Raw genomic sequence first — 12,216 nt, forward strand, 5'->3', positions numbered from 1 at the left:
CCTATAAACAGCATACTGAACACTGGACAATTGCAAACATGTGTTCACATGGACTTCAGGATATTTAGTTTCTAGCCAAAGCTTGAGGCTACAGACTATAGATATCCATTCTCATCTCTTGCCTCCCTCTGCCCATTATCAGTCTGAGAGACAGATATACAAACTTTGAGTTTGCTCTCATATGGTATTCTGAAAACTGCAGAAATTGCATTCAGCCCCATAGCTGAGCTTTGAACTGATAGGGCCTGAGGGACATCATAATTACACAATAGTGTCTGTTTTCTTAGAAAAGACTGCAAAGGGCCTCGCCCACTCCTCCGTACTTGCTCTGGCGTGGTGAGATGGTGATTATCGGATGGCACTTGGTGGGATTTATAGGTTTCTTCCCAAACTACAACAACAAAATTCTGAATGGCAACTCACTGGAAAGGCTTCAGAATAGCAATACAATTTGACATGTTCAGCCCAGCTGGCGTGGCTCAGTGGTTGGGTGTCGATCTATGAACCAGGAGGTCACCGTTCAACACTCGGGCAGGGCACATGCCCAGGTTGTGGTCTCGATCCCCAGTGTGGGGCGTGCAAGAGGCAGCACATGACTGATTCTCTCTCATCGTTGATGTTTCTATCCCCCGCTCCCTTCCTCTCTGAAATCAATTAAAACAAACAAACAACAACAAAAAAACAATTTTATATGTTCAGTAATCAAAACAGTCCAGGAACAGGAGCAAAAAGAAAAATAGGCCTGGAAGTCAGTATGAGAATTTCTGTATGGATTACATTTTCTTTAATAGGGGAGATGAGTGTCTGAGGTTCTAAATTTACTTATCATCTATATGGAGTCTGACCTCCACTTGGTACCAGATATCACTCTATTAACCTCTCATAATGGTTATTTCCAAGATGAAGTTAGTCTTACATTATAAATCATTTGAAATTGTTGCTTACTGATATATGTTAGTGTATATTGCTGAGATAGGAAATATCCGGTTGCAGAATGTCTGCACCCAAATAAAAATTTGAACCTAAAATTCTATCTGTAATAACATCCATTGTGATACTATGTGAGGTGAGGCCTTTCACTTGAACATTTGGAATGTCATGCTCCCAATGCCTTTGGTAACATAACTTGTTTCTACTGGATTTAGAAACACCTGATGCAACCCTGACCCAGAGGCAGAGTCTGAGACTCTTGTCCTGAGGTGTTATCATTGGACCAGTAACTAGTAGATGAACAGCAGTATCATTACCCTTGTACACAGACTGATATGATGGTTCCCACTAAACTTATATTTTTTCACATGGCCTTTTCAGCAGCAGAGCCTCTCCTAAGAGGATTTGAATGTGTGATCTTTCTCTAAAGACTTTATCTTAATAATTAGGATTCACATGAATGAAAAGTAAAGACTTAGAGATTTTTAGTTCTCTCCCCTTATAATATAGATAGGAAATTAAAAATTCAGTGAGAAGATATTATGTAATAAAAGTCACACAGCCTGACTGGTTTGGCTCAATAGATAGAGCATCAGCCTGCAGACTGAAGGGTCCCAGGTTCGATTCTGGTCAAGGGCATGCACCTTGGTTGTGGGCACATCCCCAGTGGGGAGTGTACAGGAGGCAGCTGATCGATGTTTCTCTCTCATCAATGTTTCTAACTCTCTAGCCCTCTCCCTTCCTCTCTGTAAAAAATCAATAAAATATATTTTAAAAAAATAAAAGTCACACAAAATGTTGGGGTAGTCTATCAACAGGGTTGAAGGATGTCTCTCAGTCTCCAGGTGGAAAAACACACCCGCATTTCTTAAACAGTTGGTTAAGTTCAGTTTTTTCCTTAAAGAGAAACTACTTCTGATTTATCCAAAGTCTTTCCAGAGAGATGTGAGGAAAAGGTGAAAGCAGAGTCAGAAAGATATAACCCAGAAAGTTATCCAGGTTTCTCTGTCTACTAGGAATTTCCAGTTATGATGTGTCTTGGCAGATGAGATTCAGCTTGGACAGCAGTAGAACAGGACAACTTCAAAGTTTATATATAGTAATGAGGCACCTAGCCCCAAACAATTAAGACCCTACATTAATATACCTACATTATCCATCTGTCTATTTCAGGGGTCCTCAAAGTACAGCCAGCGGGCCACATGCAAATACAAATATTGTATTTGTTCCCGTTTTTTTTTTTTTGTTTTTTTTTTTACTTCAAAATAAGATATGTGCAGTGTGCATAGGAATTTGTTCATAGTTTTTTTTTTAAACTATAGTCTGGCCCTCCAATGGTTTGAGGGACAGTGAACTGGCCCCCCGTTTAAAAAGTTTGAGGAGCCCTGGTCTATCTATCTGTCTGTCCGTCCATCCATCCATCCATCCATCCATCCATTAACTTATCTCTATCCTTAATGCATTTATGAGCTGACAAGCAAGTAAGGGATTCTTAGCAATGATGAAATATAGCAATTCACAAATTAAAGGAACCAAAAGAACATCAAGCGCATCCAATATAATTAAAAGCTAATATGCAAATAGACCAAATGATGGAACAGCTGGTCGCTATGACATGCACTGAGCAGGGTTTGCACAAGGAACATGGTGGGCGTCGGCCATGGTGGGATGGTGGAGCAGGTGAGTGGGGGGCACCAGACCAAGGCAGATTATCAGTCGCTGTCATTGGGGCGAACCTCTTGTGGTTATTGAAAATTCTTTGCTCCCGCATGCCGCGATCCCTCCCGGCACTTGCATCTGTTGCTGGTGCGAGCCCCACTCGAACCCGCTGCCGGTGCTGCTCTGCACTGGCCCCAATCACTCGGTGCTGCAGCAGATGCAAGTGGCAGCTGCCAGCCCCGATCACCCCTGAGGGCTTCTCCATCTCTCCCTGCTCCTGAGGGACAATCAGGGCAGCAGCCGCCACTTGCACACACTGACAGTGCTGGCCCCGCTTGCACCCACTGCTAGCACTGGCCCTTATTGTTCCATGCCATCAGTGGGTGAGAGCAGGGCCAGCACCATCAGCTCTTGGGAGTGATACTGGCAGGAGTGGGGCTCTCGGCAGACCGGGGACCTGGGACCATGGTGGGAGGGGCAGGGTAGGGACATGGAGGATGGGCCAAGACCCACCCCTGTGCCTACTGTAGCTTTGCACCTCACAGTTCCTTTCAAGGTGTATGAATTCATGCACTGGGCCCCTAGTACATTATAAGAAATCCCTTCACCAACATTGCCTGGTAAAACTACAGAGCACTGAGACAAAAAGCCGATCTGAGAGAGCAATAAAGACAAAGAATGGGGAAAGAGAGAATGATTACCTTTAAAAGAGCAAGAGTGACAGGTGACTTCTTAATACCAATAGAAACCAGGACACAGGATAATGAGATACTAAGAGAACATAACTCTTACACATCTGATAAATGCAAGTGTTTGAGGAATTCTGAGTTCAAAGCCCACACTTTCAATTACAGTGCTATCCCTGCTTTTATTTCCGCCAGTCAACCAAATATGGAACTTACTTGTGAAGGAAAGAAGAATGACCGCTGTCATCACCAGCTTTAAGACTTTAACACTGTCCGGTATTTATCCTCTTTCCTGCAGAATTGCTATTTCTCCCACCTTCCCCATTTCTGTCTGCGCTTTCTTTCTTCTCCATTTCCTTTACTTTTGGCTTTTGGTTAATTACTTAGTTCTTCCTCTTCTTCACCATCTTCTTTGTTTCTCCTAATGACTTATTAGCAATTTTTTTTTTCTTCTTAATCAGAGATGACTTCTGCTCTTCAAGTCAACTGTAAGCCAGGGCCACTTTTATCACCTTATCTCTGTAAAAATAAATCTCAGGTAGCTTATTTTACATTTTTCAGGGTCCTCACTACATGTGTGTTTCTTTTTCCCTAAAAACTTAATCTATTATTTTAAACTGTAAACATAATGAACATATTTAAAAAGGTTTTTTGAGGCCACAATGCTTTCAAATATATTATCTAACTTGAGCCTCATAATAACCCCTGAATTAGAGGTTGTCTTTATTCCCATTTTATACGAAAAATGCTGGCTTATTAGAGTTAAATGATTATCCCAATTCACACATTCATTGAACTAAACCTGTTTAAAACGTAAGCCACTTAATGAAAATCCCATACATGTTTTAATTTACAATTGAAACCCCTCCTGTCTCCTCATATCTTACCTGATTTATGTTCAGAGAGTTGATTTTCTAAGAAATGCTCACTGCACAAAGCCTGAGAATGATCTCAGGGGGTCGTTGCAAGTTCAGTGTCCTCTCCAGATAGAAATGGAACCAGTAAAGGTACTATTACTGTGGCTGTCCCCCTCATGAGTTATAAATGCAACAAGCTGATTATTATGATGATACTTCATTCCAATAAGAACTGAAACAGGACAATGAAATCATGATACTTAGCTTTTATATAGCACTATTCATCTTCTGAGCTCTTTACAAACAGTAATTAATTACAGGAGGGCAACAGAGAGTTCAGCTGATGGGGTGATGCACATGCAATAAACCGACTCCTTCAGAATTAAGATTCAGAAAGGAAGTGCCTACTTGAGATCCAGACTGAAATAGGTGGGGAGGGGTGATAGTAAGGGGTGAGAGGATATTTTAGAAAATCCAAAACTCCCCTCCTTCTAACTTGTCAATATAATTAGCCTTTGAAAACAGGCTGCTACCATTTGAATTATAAGGGGATTCCAAGCAGGGAAGGAATGGAAGCTAGAGGAATAGTGAAAAAAAAAAATCAGATACGAAAACTAAACTGTGTGATGAATTCCACTGTAAGCAGACAGTCCTTAAGAGTACAAAAATAATGATCTGGTTATCAAAGAAGGAAAATGTGCAACTCATCTGCCTTTGTGTTACCTGGAGTTTCTAACTTGCATCTATTGTTTAGCAAAATGTGTCCTGGTGGCTGAATAGGGCGGCTGATTACACTCATCTTAGGAAGAGGTACAGAGGAGGTACAGGGTGTGTGTTTGTGTGGAGGGGGAGATGGGGGAGGCAAAAATAAAAAACACAACAATCAAGCTCCGGCTCATAAGATCCTCCTGTCCCTCTGATTCAGACTCTGTTCCTAGAAGCAGTCACAAGGTCAAGTTACTGACCCTGAGTCTGTCTCTTCAGGATTACTGAATGACAATCATTCCCCATCATGCTCTGTAACAACAAAATAGAAGGCCCCTGGTGTCTGACATTTGTAAACAGATGTACTTTTTTTCTTTCTCTTCTCAGCATTTGCCTTCTTGATGCAATCACAGAGGCCTTAGAAAAGTACTGAAACACAATCAAAATTTTTGTCGCTGCTTCCCCAATTTGCTGGCCATTAGTAGGAATTCCAGTAGTGAGAGACAGTACCTTTGCCTCTACATTGACTGCTAATAGAAAATGGGATTTTAATAGTGGGGACCTTTGTCTCTGTCTAGATCTGAGCAACTTAGCCTCACATTCTAGTTCAAATCCTAACTCTGTTATTTACTAACTATGATGGTAGCAAACCACCTAATTTTCTGATCTTCAATTTCTCCACCTGCAAACTGGTAGCAGGGATTTATTTACTCATGACATTTATTTAAGGCTCTGCATTAGATTTGAGAATAAAAAGATGGAAGACACAATTTCTCCCTTCTGGGGACTCAAAATTTGGTGGCAAACACAAATAAATAAGCACTTATTAAAATAGGTGTGATAAATTGGTATTGGGGTTGTACAGAAGCCCAGAGGAGGGAATTCTGAACTAAAGTAATAGGGGGTGAGCAAATATATGTTGGCAAATGTTTAACAACCAGTTATCTGGAAAAAAAAGTGCGTGCATTTATATACTAGCCTATATTTGTTATAAATATTACTGATATTAAAATGTGCAGAAAAATAAACAAGAAAATATACAATATTTAACAAAAATTCCATATAGTCTATTCTTTCTGAAGGGGAGCAAAATTTGCTACCGCAAAATAGGCCTCTTTGGCTTAAGGATTATTTTGGGCTATTACAAGAGACATGAGAGAAGCTCTGTAAACCAGTAGAAGTTATCCTTTTGTAAGGGACATTTATAAGGAAAATCTCCATTTGTAAGAGCATCTGTACCAGGAAGAGAAAGATGATTCTGTTGCAGAAGACCAAAGAAAAACCAAGTGACGCTTTAAAGAAAAGGAGGGACACTGTTTAATACACCAGCGGACTCAGGGAATAACTTTCCAAATCTGAGTGAAGAAACATGCAGGCGGCCTCTCTTTATATCTCCCTGCGGTCCTTGTCCTGCAAATATGGATTATGCTTCCAGTCCTTTTTGCAGGCCTTGCAAGAAGACCCTCAGGTGTTGGGGGTCTCCAGGCCATATCTGATGGTTTGGCCTGGCGCCAGCATTAATAACCCTCCCTCCGGGGCAGTGCACTGTTCACAGTTTTATGGCCTCTGTAACAGGTTCTGCAAGACCAGTATCTGGGAAGGAGGAGGTAGTGACTTAATTATAGGTTATCAAGAATCTACACTGAGCTTGCTGGCATGGATTCCAATTCCTAGCCCCCCAAATATCAGGGTTACATTGGAATTAGCCCTTTTTAGCCTTCTCAATTCAACTCTAGACATTCTTACCAATGAAGAAGGCGATGACTTAAATTTGTATACCCAACCTTACCCAACCTTATCCTGGTAACCTCCATAACTGGCCTCCCCTGACACCCCAACATCTTTCTTTTGTCCTTAAATGGTGGTGGTATTTAAAGTGTGGTTTCAATAGGCTTTTATGGAATTACTCAATTTTCCTGGGCATTTCCAATGTGTACAATAGGGGGTGTCATAGCCAAGAACATAGAAGTATAAAGGAAAAATTATTTTTCTTCTACTACAGTTCTCAGAGAATCTTGCTATTGATTTTTTCTCTCTGTATCTTTAGCAAATCTATAGAAGCAATTGATAAACTAGTGTAGTTAGGGCATGAATGTTGTTTGGTATTTTCATTTATGTTAACAAGTAAGATGAAAGTGAAACAAAAGAGATATATGTCCAAACTTCACTCATTCATCAATGGTATTGGCAACTTCTTTGTCAAATTGAATAACAGAATAATACTGGAAGCATTTTATTGTTGTGCCATTCACAGAATAGTGCACTTTTAAGTTTAGTCTGCATTATTAACATTTTCTTAATTTTTTTTTACTGTAGTCAATCAACAAAATAATAATTAAGTCCTGATATTTAGTATGTCTTTCACTTTAGCTGCTTTCATGTTTCCAACATGTTATTGTTGACAGCAAAATGTTACCAGAGATTGGACCTCTGTTCAGAAAACTTGGTGGTTGATTTCTGGATAAGAAAGTATTCAGAGGGAAGACTCAAATACAAGTAAAAGTTTACTTAGAAAGTGACAGAGATAGAAGAACTGAGCTGTGGATGAAGTGAGGCTCTTTTGGCTCAGGAAGCAAGTTACAGAGACAAAAGAAGGGCCCTTGGAGCTTAAGAGAAAGAAAGCAATACATCTGGGGTAGGAGGAGAGGGGGAAAGGTGTGGGCTTGCTAGAGAGAAAGAGCTGCCCTGGGTCCTCTGCCCTGGGAGTTTTTATCTCCTCTCTAAATTCAGTGGCCTTAGGGGAGGTCCAGGGAAGAATCCAATAGCATAATCACCATCCCTTCCCAGGTGTGTCCTTTCAGGGTTGTAGTCCCCATTGAATGTTTGGCATTAGGGCAGGGGGTCATTAGTCATAAACGCTTGTCCTGATGTCAGCCATTGTGTCAACCCCACCTGGTCTTGCTGCTTTACTAGGCCTGGAGCTGAAAAACATCTGAGGCCTAGATGTTATTTCTAGTTTGACCAAAACTCTGTAACTCTGTCTCTATGGTCAACAGACCCCAGGAATTGTTCCTAAGATTATTTGATGAGGATGAGAACTTCATTGTACTCAGAGGTTTAGCATTGACTCAGGAAGCAAAACGTTGCTGGTTCAATTTCTAGTCAGGGCACATGCCCAGGATTGTTGGCTTAATCCCGGGTAGTGGGTGTGCAGGAGGAAGCCAATCTATGTTTCTATTTCTCTATCTCTCATCCCTCCTCTCTCTATAGAAATTAATAAAGAGCTATTAAAAAAAGATTTAAAAGAAAAAGTATATGCAAAGAATGAGAAGTTAAGGCGAGTAGGGAGCCTATCAGCAGCAACATACAAGAGAGGGCTTGCTACAATACCTCTCAGCTAGGAGAAGATTCAGTGCTACAAGGTATGTGAAAGTTACCTTTCCACAACAAGTATGGGGAGTTTAACTTGTAAGGATCCAGAATGAGTTCTCAGAATGTGCCACTCTGGCAGGCAGATTATTTAGAGCTAAAAATAATTAAAGCCCAACAAAATAAAGAAGAGGTTTTTGTTTGATTGTTTTTTTAATTGATTAAAATGTTACCTTCCCCTTACCTGCCTAAAGGAATTTGGGTAGAAAAACCTGCTTCAGGAAGAGTGCCCTAGCATAGTCACATTGGAATCTATGAATTAAGTGTGGCAGACTGGGAGGATCCAAGCAAGTCTATCTGTTAGAGTCCCTTCTGTGTCCCATTGTTTCAGGTGGTCTGGTAAGAATTTGTTTACTACCTTTGCTCTTTCTCATTGACCTGTGAATTATCTCCTTTTCCTTTGAAGTCCCAGACCCTGCCTCCCTCTTCTTTGACCAGAATGGCATATAAGCCTCAACTGCACAATGGGTCCTCAGGTCTCATATTCTTATAAAGCCCACATATATGCATATAAAAGGAATTGGGTCATTTTCTTCTGTTATTCTGTCACATGTTAATTTGATTATTAGTCCAGTCAGATCTTAGAAAGGTGGGCATAAAATTATTTTTCTTCCCCTACAAAAGATAATAATAATTTTTAAAATTTATTTGTTATATATAAAGGACTTTATCACAAATAACATTATACTACAGGATTCAAACCTATATAATTTTTGAACAAGAAAAAAAAAAGAGCAAGGCCATTTTTACTACATAACTTATTTTAACAATCTGAACTGGAGACTATCTTCTATTTGTGTCTGAGAAGGATACTACAAATATTTAGGTGTGTTGATGTTGCTACTTTCAACTGTAGTTAGAGTTGGAAGAAGGAAGAGAAGGAGAAAGAGAGAGAGAGAGAGAGAGAGAGAGAGAGAGAGAGAGAGAATATAAATAAACATCACACATGATACAGATACATGGTATAATATCCGGTATCCTAAATCTGACAGAGAGGGAAAATACTTCTCCTCAGAGAAGGACTTAAACTGGAAAACCAGGAAAAGAATTTCTTCCATATTGATGTTGATCTCAGAGACTACAGGGTAGGGAAAGGCGGGGGAGGAGAAGAAATAATGATTTATTTCAGCAATTTGGTCCCTGATGATCTCATTAAGTGCTGGAAATTTTTGATAATTGAAATTTTTGTGGAAGTTGGAAACACACATACACACATAAACATGTTAAAATATTTAGAAGTTCACAATGTACTAAAATATATTTTAAGAAAATTCTATTGATTGGCTACCTAAACCCTAGTCCCAATTTTTGTCTCCCTTTTTCCTTCCCACTATGGATGTTAGCATGTTTTCCCAGCCTCTCTTGAAGATGGCAGTGTCTCTGTGACCCAGTTCTGGCCCATGAGGCATAAACAGATATCTACTGGGAAAAGGGAAAAGCATCTGAAATGATTTATTTTTCTGAGAAAAAGGGATAAGTAGAGCTTGCGTGGACTTTCTTCTTCAACCTCTTTGTCCCTTCAATACAAATGTGATGTCTGACACTGAGGGCAATTATGTTGCAATAGTGAGGTAGTGAATATAACAGAAATGTCAAGGTCAATCCACCCTGACCATGAAGTACCAAAGCAAAACCAGCAGCCACCTTCCTCTTAACTTCCTATAATATGAGATAAATCTCTGTAATTTAAGTTGCTATCAAATAGAGATGTATGTTCCTTTCAGATAGTCTAGAGATCAACAGAGCACCATACCTTCATCTAACAGGTAGAATTTAGGGTTAAATCATATGATAGGATGCAAATTAAACAGGTACCAAAGGTTCATGGCACATATACTGTTAATTTATTTGCCACATGAGCCCTCGATGGACTTCTTAGCCCATGTTTTTTAATTTAAGTACAGAAAGCAATGCTTTCATTAGCTCCCAAAGAAAGGTTATTTCCTGAGTCAACCAGTAGCCAGTAGCCTGTCATTGAACCATGGGTAAGGACGTTTGATCAGAATTCACTAAGGTTGGGAACCAAGGAATCCTTTCCCCATGCCACCTACTACCTGATCTCCAATTTCTGTTTCTTTCTAGACATCTGCTTTCTCTCTCTCTCTCTCTCTCTCTCTCTCTCTCTCTCTCTCTCTCTCTCTCTCTCTCTCTCCTCAATTTCCCCCATCTACTTCTTGATTTATATTGTTTAAAACAAAACAAATCTAAGAGATGAAAAAGGGTTTGATACTATGTGCCACCTTAGTATCAAAGCCAAAGATGATAACTTTAGTTTGGAAAAACAGATTCCTAATGTCTTAGTTTGCTATGGCCGCCATAACACAAAAGACTACAGAGTGAATGGTTTAAATTCATTTTTTCAGTGTTCTGAAAACTAGAAATCCAAGATCAATGTGCTGGCAGGACAGGTTTCTTCTGAGTCTTTTGCCAGGGCTTGTAGATGGTCACCTTCTTGTGTTGAAATTTTATCTTCTTATAGGGACACAAGTCAGATTGGATTAGGACAAAACTACCAGCCTCTTTATAATTTAATAATCTCTTTAAATACCTTATCTCCAAATACAGTTACATTCTGAGGTACTAGGATTAAGGCTTCAACGTATGTATTCTGTGGGAACATGGGGCAGCCTGTAACACCAATCTTAACTGTCCCTTGGGCTGTAAGGCCCACTGTGACAGAAGTTGGAAGGAACAAGGCATGTGGGCAGCAAAAAAGAGAAGACAAAAAGACATTTGGGACACATGATTTGGCAACTATTTCACTCCTACTTCCTTCTACATAAAAATTGCTACCCTAAGCAGAGGGGTAAATCAAGCTATTAATTAGTTGATTAGACAGATAAAATGGGTAAGTTCAACTGGCACATTCAAGATGTGTATATTATTCAATATGTGACAGGACAATAAGTGCTATAGCATTTTAGAGGGGTAGGGGGTATGATTTTGTTCTGCTGAATTTATAGAGAAAGACCTTAGGATAAAATTGACCAGGAAAAAATGATTAGTAACTAAACACGTGGTTAGGAAGGAGAGGGATTTCAAGAGGTCTTGAACAGCATCATTTAAGGTGAGGGGCAGAAAAAAAGAATGACTTCTCCCAGGAATAGTGAGTATATTATTTTGACACAAGGGAATTTGTACAGAGGAGAGTGACAAGCAAAACTGGAAATATAGCTTGGGATAAGATTGTTGGGACTTTAGATATCATTTTAATCTGTGTCTGTTCATGCAGTTTTGCAAGAGTTAATCTGAACACTTTTCTGATGGGATTTTCTGAGTTGGCCATCTAAGAGCTCCTCCTGAATTAATACAGGGTTTGGGGTGACCTAGAAGGTCAACTCTTAAGATAATTAGTACTAAAGAGCTGCACTCTTGCCATGCTGCCATCTCAGCCTTCTCACAATCTAGCAATTTTTCATGATAAATTGATTCTAATAACATATTTTTGCAGCCAAGATACATGGTGGATCATTGTCTTGTCACTTTGATAAAACGTTTGGATTTTTTTTTTCTCCAGTCCAGACTTCACAGTATACCAGGTGAAAAATCTACAGTTATGTCAAAGCAAACACAAATACAACAATTTCCTGCAACATGGATTGAAAAATCATTAATTCTTTGAGCAAAATAACCCATGGCTATCACCTGTGCTCCATGACTTAAAATTCATTTTGTTTATAGGTTAGTTTTTAGGGTTCCTTTAAATCAGGGGTGGGGAATGTCTGGCCCATGAGCCATCCAAGGCCCACAGAATCATTTGGTCTGGCCCTACCAAGACATTAGGGGTGAGTTAATTAAATGTTTGACCAAATATAGCAAGCTAAAGTTTAAGCTGATAATTTTGTATTGCGTGCGCATGATGTTATAAATATCCAAAATCGCCCTTGGCAGATCAAAAGGATCCCCATCCCTGTTAAGGATAGAAAACTAGCTGTAAATAAGAAACAGCACTGCCCATGCCTGGCACCAAAAATTTACTCAATTCAAGGGTGTTGAATGGACACTTGGAT

Source organism: Myotis nattereri, assembly GCF_964212035.1.
Source record: "Myotis nattereri genome assembly, chromosome: 8".
Classification (NCBI taxonomy): domain Eukaryota; kingdom Metazoa; phylum Chordata; class Mammalia; order Chiroptera; family Vespertilionidae; genus Myotis; species Myotis nattereri.